Consider the following 7022-nt stretch of genomic DNA (forward strand, 5'->3'; position numbering starts at 1 on the left):
GTTCATCACCAGCATTTATAAAACCAGACGAAGAAAAAGAACTAGGTCTGGGGACACGTGCATGGTCTTAATATAGCGAATGTTCAACCTGGGAAGAGCATTACAATTATTGAGCACCTACTTTGTAAGCACTAACTAGGTGGTAGACGCTGTCCAAGGTGCTGCCTGTCTGCCATGCCTGCCATTCTGGGTGCTCTTATTCCTAAACAAAAGGGGCCTGAGACCTTGAATTTTGGAGCTGGATAGTCTTGGAGGCTCTGCTTTATCACTTACTGGAGAGCCTTAACAAGTGACTTGGCCTCTTGCAGCCTCAGTTGCCTCCCCTGTGAGATGGGGATAATTAGAACACCTACATTTTGAGGGTTGTTGAAGATTATGAGATGAGATAAGTAAAGCACATGACACAGGGCTTGCTAAACGCTTTGAAGATTCTAGGGGTGATGATGATAATAAAATAGCACGGGCTCTGGAAGGCTCCTCCAGATGTTATCCTTGGCCTCAGTGCTACGTGGAATTTCCGGCTACGCAGCCCAGCCGAGAGGTCCTGATGCTGGCAGTTCTGGGAGTCCAACTCTGTTTCTCACTTGTCTGGTCACTTGGGGCCATTTATTTCCTCCAGACAATTTTGATTCTGGGGTCTGAGAGTTGGGTCCCAGGGCGCTGGGCCAGCGGCGCAAAGTCAGAACTATTCCATAGGACAGAAAGGCCCCTCTTCTCCTCCAGGCGCCCTCCTCTGCGCGGGGAAGTGGGAGGGAGCCGGAGAAGGGGCGCGACGGGGGCGAGCCCCGCGTGGGCCGACTGCCTCCCCGCCCAGCGGCGGCCGACTTGCTCTAGTTCCCTCCTCCCACTGGCTGGGTCTCCAGGTGCCTTCCTTTAATTAAAAGTCTTTAGCCTTCCGCGACACTGGCCCTCATTTGCATGGGATCCCTCCCTTTATGCAGCCTCGGTATCAGAGCGAGCCAGGAGGTTAACGGAGCGTCCTCGGGCCGCGTCCCGGGACAGCCGGCTGAGCCCAGCGCCCCGTCCCCGCCGCGGCCCCCGGGGACTCCGCACGCCGCGGGGCGGGGAGCAGCCGGGTTTCCAGCCGCTCTGCAGCCCCGCCTGGCGCGCCCGGCTCCACGCGGGCGGGAGCAGACGCGCCGGAGGCTTCCCGGAGCCGGCCCGGGCGGGGCCCAGCCTCCCGCCTCTTCGCGTTTACAGTCCCGGTCCCCTGCGGTCCTTGCAGCCTGGACGGGGTCCTCTGCGTCTCTGCAGCCTTCGGAGCTGGTCCGTACGCCTCGGAATCCGTGAGGAAGGCTGGTGTTTTCCGATCACCTGTGTTTGCCAGACCCTGGACTGATTTCCTGGGGTATATTGCTGGGCAAGTCATGATTCCCGCCCCAAGGAGTCAAGAGCAGATCAGGAGAAAATCGTATTGGAGATTACGCAAAGAACTGTGATGTCAAGGTAGAAAGTGGTTAAAAACTGCAGGAAGGCTTCACCTCAAGGGGCAGTGCAGGAAGTGAACTGCCAGTTAATGCCAGCGCCTTACCTGTTGGGAGGAGGGAGAGGAGGAGGGAGGAGGGGGAGGAGGAAGAAGAGAAAGAGGGGGAGGAGGAGGAGGAGGAGATTCTGATGCTTAGAAAAATCAGGCAAGTTCACCAAGGTGATACAGATGGTTTAAGCCCAGGCCAGCCCTCCACCTAGGCCCATCTTTTCCCACTCACAAGGAAAGGAAGCATCCACCCTGGAGTGACCAGACTCCTTCCCTCTCAGCTGCTCATGCTGGGGTGGAGAAGATACGCACAGACCTGGGAGACTCTAGGTCAAGGTCTTTGCTTCTGAGCCCATAGTGGGCTCTACCTCATGGTTCTGGTTTCCTCAGCAGACCTGGAATTTTCTGTAGAACCTCCCCCAGTCTGTTCAGTGTCCCATCCACTGGAGTCCCTCCATCACCAGCAGCCCCAACATCTCAAGGCCAGGGAGACAAGAGCAGTCAACCTGTTTTGGGGAGCCGGCCCAATTCTTAGAGATAAGGAAGAGGAGGTACAGCAAGTGCCACTCACTGGCTTGCTTCCCCACCATCCCGTAGTCTTCTGGAGTGTAGACACCGGGCTATTGTGCCATCAGGCCCTCCTACAATACTCTAGAAGAAGGGAGGTGGCATTCCCACTCGCTTTAGTTCATGAAGCCTCTGGAACTGCGAGTCTGGAGGACTCCTTTGCCTCCTGGAGCCAGCCCAGACCAGCAGACAGTCAGCTGCCAGTCCTCCAGGTCCAGGAGAGGGCAGGGTGAGCTCAGGACTTATTTTAGAGGTGTGTTTTCAAGGCATTTCCAGGAGTGCATTCCCCTTCCCTGCTAGCTGGTGGAGCACGCGGTACAGAAGGCTTCCTTCGCATCTCTCAGCTAGGCACCCCAGGGAGGCGTGAGCTCCCCCTTCCCCCTCGCCATGAGCAACGGCAGCATTGAACACCTCCAGAGCACTTTTCAAGAGCATTACCTCATATCATCCTCACCAGCAATGGCTGACGCATGTGTTGATCTGCTTCAAGGATGAGCAAAGTGGGGCTCTGACGGGCTAAATCCCATATCCGGGGTGGCCTAACTCCTGAGTGTTGGGGCCAGGATATGGCCAGAGACTAGAGTGATTAGGAAAGGCGATCCAGAAAGCAAGTGGGGCCTGGAAAGGACCCTCGCCTCTCCAGGCTTGCCCAGGAAAGTGGAATCTTCTTGAATAGGACACTTGAAAGAACACCTTCCTTGAAATGGCCTCCAGTAGGTCTCTCCTCTAATTCAGACGCTGCGACTGTCAAGATGTATTAAAACACAAACATTTTGTTGAAAAGAGTATGAAGTAGGAATCCTAAGGCCCCACGGACAGTAGCAAGCTCCGGGCCATTTGATTAGCTTGCTGTCACCCAGAAAGCAGAAAGCATGACCCTCGGGATGGATCTTTGGGGGCGGGCACAACTTGAAAGAGCTGTGGGAGGATTGGCGATGAAGAGGGGAGAAAGAGAAGGGCCTGAGCAGTGAGCCCCGTGAGTGGAAGCGTTAAGGGAGGGGTGCTCAAGCCTGGAAAAGAGGCCTCCGTAAGGCCGAATCCTGGGACCATCTTACTTCCTTCGCGTCCTCATGGCCTCGCACGACTTCCGGTACATGTAGGTTCTCAAGATATATTGGAAGTATTAAATGACTGTGCCCAGCAGAGATCCTTGAGGGGGAAGATATGGGAGCAGGAGAGGAGCCCAGCAGGCAGATATCTCGTGCAGGAGGATTCTATTTTCAGATCGGATCTTTGTGAGAGAGGGCGTGGGGGGGGGTGCATACTCGCCAACGTGCCGGAAACCCTCCTTTTCTCATGCTGCCTTCTTGGCCACATAAAACGAGAGACTTTTTCTAAAAGGTTTAAGAAAGTTTAATTGATTTTAATAGTGAATATGCAATTAGGCTTGGCCTGGGGGTGGGTTCTGTGGGCCTGGGTGAGGTTGCTGGCTTGGTAGAATGTGGACAGTTCTTTACTGATGAGGTGAAAGGAAAGGTCTGGGTAGGTCTCGAGGCCAAGGAATGTTCGTCCTGTAGGAGGGAGGCTTGTCTCCACCTAGTGCAGACCCAATAGCATCAGCAGTGCCAGCAGTCTTCCTGGATGATATAGTCATTGAAACTCTTTAGTTGCAAGTAACGGCAACTAATTTGGATCAATTAGAGAGAATATTTTCACTGCTAAAGCAAAAAGTAGGATTTCCTCTCCTTCTCCCTCCCCCTCCCCCTCCCCTTCCCCTCTTCCCCTTCCCCCCTTCCCTTCCTCCCTCTCTCTCCCTCCTTCTCTCCTCATTCTTCTCCCTCCCTCCTTCTTTCCTCCTCCTTCTCCTCCCCTCCTTCCTCTCCCTCCTCCCCTTTCCCCTCCCTCCTCCTTCTCCCCTCCTTCCTCCTTCTTCTTCTTCCTTCTTTTTTTTAAAAGATTTTGTTTATTTATTCGACAGAGATAGAGACAGCCAGCGAGAGAGGGAACACAAGCAGGGGGAGTGGGAGAGGAAGAAGCAGGCTCACAGCAGAAGAGCCTGATGTAGGGCTCAATCCCATAACACCAGGATCACGCCCTGAGCCGAAGGCAGACACTTAACCTCCACCCAGGTGCCCCCTTCTTCTTCCTTCTAAATTAACTTCTTTGGGCTTTAAACCTGCCTCTAGCTCTAACATGGTGATTTGGCACATTAACACATGAATTCATATTTGGCGTTTTAGATGCAACTGTGATGAATCCCCAGAGGTGATCCTCCCAGCAGCTAGGATGGAGACATCTGGGGTGCTCCTCAGGAGTCCAGTAGATGGTTAATTCTGTTTTGGCTGGACATTCCGGCTGAGAAAGGGGTTATCCTGGGGGAGAGGGCACATGGCCTTTTCTAGAGACAAGTCAGGAAAAATGGTGGAGGTGGTGGGCAGCAGTTGGGGTTGGCGAGACTTCCACTTTTCAGAGTCAAAGAGGAAGAGAGAGAAGACTCATCAGGCATAGAGTCTTGGTCCCTGCCTTTCATATCTGTGTGTGCATGGACAAGGGTGTTTCCATTCCCCATCCTGGAAGTCTTCAAAGGATTAGAGGTCAGGACCAGCACTGGCCAAAGTTCACAAGTTTTGTTTGTTTCACTCCTAGTTCCTATTTCCTTTCGGGGAGTGGGGTGGGGATACAGAACAGGCTGGGGGAGGGAGAGGGGCAGCAAACACGATGAACCCTTGAGGACTAAGGTAAAGGAAAAAACAAGTCCATGAGAAGCTGGTCTGGGTCTGTGAAGGTCTGAGCACTTAAAAAAAAAACTGAGCCCAGCCAGTGTCCTTGGTGGTTTCTTTCCATTGGCTAGACTGCCTGTAAATCAGGTAGGTGCCACCAGGTGGAGAAGTGTCTGGATTACAGCCTCACGGCTCACATGATTTCCCATGAGTGTGGGTAACTGAAAAGATAACAAGGTTTAACCATCATGCGTAAAACTGTTCCTAAACACACACACACACACACACACACACACACACATCCAAAATACTAATTGAGAAAGGACTCCTCCACCAGCAAGTATTGTAAATTTATGTAAATTACCCTAGTTACCACTAATCCTCTCCAGGACTTTGTTGCTTTTTCTTGCAAAGTGATTTCTAAGCCCCCTCTGAAATTCTAGGAGTCCATAATAAAACATTTACAATAAGGCTTATTCTACTTATCTTTGATTTTTCCTAGCTCTTCAGGACTGTGGGATCTCACCCCCATCCCCCATCTCTCTCTCTCTCTCTCTCTCTTTTAAGTTTTATTTATTTATTTGAGAGAGAGAGAGAGAGAGAGCAGAGGGAGGGGCAGAGAGAGAGGGAGAGAATCCTCAAGCTGACTCCACGTGGAGCATGACTCCCGACTCGGGGCTCGATCCCAGGGCCCTGAGATCACGACCTGAGCTGAAACCAATAGTTGAACACTTAACCGACTGAGCCTCCCAGGCATGCCTTCATCTCTTTCTTTCTTATGGTTTCCTTCAGCTGTGTCTCTTTTAACACCAATAACCATTCCACATCAGTTTCCTCAACTTCTTTCCGCTCTATTTAAAAGATGTCTCTATCTCTCCACTCATCCATTCTCCCCTTTTCTCTGGAGTATTAGACACAAACTTTGTATACTTTCTTGGATTCCTTCAACTGCCTCCTTTCTCTCTCTTGTTTGGAGGGCATTCCATCCTCCTACACCAAGACTTGATCACGCTGTGAGATTTGGCTTGTTGGTGGGCAAAGATTGAATGAGACAGTCCCGATGTTCAGGGGCTTTTGCTCACTGTTGGGTAAGTCTTGATTGGTGGGAAACGAGGCACTGGAGGAGTTTGGTCATGTAAATTCTCCATCTCCTTTTGGTGGATGCTTCACTGAAGGTAGGTTTTCTTCTTGCAACTCTAGCAACCAGCTTGCTAAGCAAACGTGTCTCTTGAGTGAGCGGCTGTGTGTCCCCCAGCTTGCTGTCGATTTTCCACCAGCAGAGTCATGCATTTCAGCACAGTGCTTCACACCTTCTCCTATTTGCTTCCATCCTTTCTCAACCCTCACTGCCCTGGCCTTGCATCTTTCGGCAGGTCAAGTGTCAGCACTTCCATCCTTGCCTTAGGCTCTGCTTCCTACAGGATCTAGGCTGACATAGTTGGCCTCAGAAGACAGTGTCCCCTTCCTTTTAAGGACAATGCTCTCACTTGGGTTCTCATTTCAAATCTTTTTGCCTCCTCTGAGCTTCATCAACCATTCTTCTATTTCTTTTTTGAGATATAATCAACATAGAGATTTTCCCATTGTTTTGAGTTTTCTACTTCTTCCTCTTTACGGATTCCTTTCTTAGTCTCCGAACATTGCCTTTACTAAAAGGGTTTAATTGCATCTTCTCATGAACAGATTTCTTATACAGTTATACTTACTGCCTTTATTAGTTTTCTAGGGCTGCTATAACAACGGAGCAAAAATTGGGTGGCTTAAGGCAACAGGAAGGTACTTTCTAATGGTCCTAGAAGCTAGAAGCCTGAAATCAAAGTGTTGGCGGGGCTGTGCTTCCTCTGAAGCCTGGAAAGGAGGATCTGGCTTTGCCTTGTTCAGGTTCCGGTAGCTCCAGGCGATCCTTGGCTTGTGGCAACGTCACTCCAATGTCTGCCTTTATCTGCGTGGGCCTGGGGCCCTCTGTGTTTCTGTGTCTTCACAGGGCTTTCTCTTCTCTTGTAAGGACATCAGTCATATTGGATTAAAGGCCCGTCCTAACGACCTCAACCTAATTACATCTGCAAATGCCCTATTTCCAAATTAGGGCGCATTCACCAGTGCCAGGGATTAGGACCTCAATATCTCTTCAGGGGGGGACACAATTGAACCCATAATACTGCCTAAAGGTTCTTACTGCCAACACATTCCTTGGCTTCTCGTATTAGGTTCCTTTCAGTACCTTGCTACTTGTAAACATTGCCGTAAAGGTCACCAATGCCAAACTCAATGGCTTTTCTCGGTCCCTATCCTTGTGAAGGCCCTGTGGAATTTGTCATGGT

General features: G+C 51.0%; 1 non-coding gene across 1 annotated transcript; it reads right to left on the minus strand.

The window, feature by feature from the left end:
* LOC121101089 lies at window positions 1–132 on the minus strand. The gene has a single exon (XR_005833046.1). It is a non-coding gene; the product is annotated as a small nucleolar RNA SNORA72 (small nucleolar RNA).
* Between the last annotated feature and the right edge of the window lie 6890 nt (window positions 133–7022).

The sequence above is a fragment of the Ursus maritimus genome, unplaced genomic scaffold (assembly GCF_017311325.1).
Source record: "Ursus maritimus isolate PB19 unplaced genomic scaffold, ASM1731132v1 scaffold_6, whole genome shotgun sequence".
NCBI classification, from domain to species: domain Eukaryota; kingdom Metazoa; phylum Chordata; class Mammalia; order Carnivora; family Ursidae; genus Ursus; species Ursus maritimus.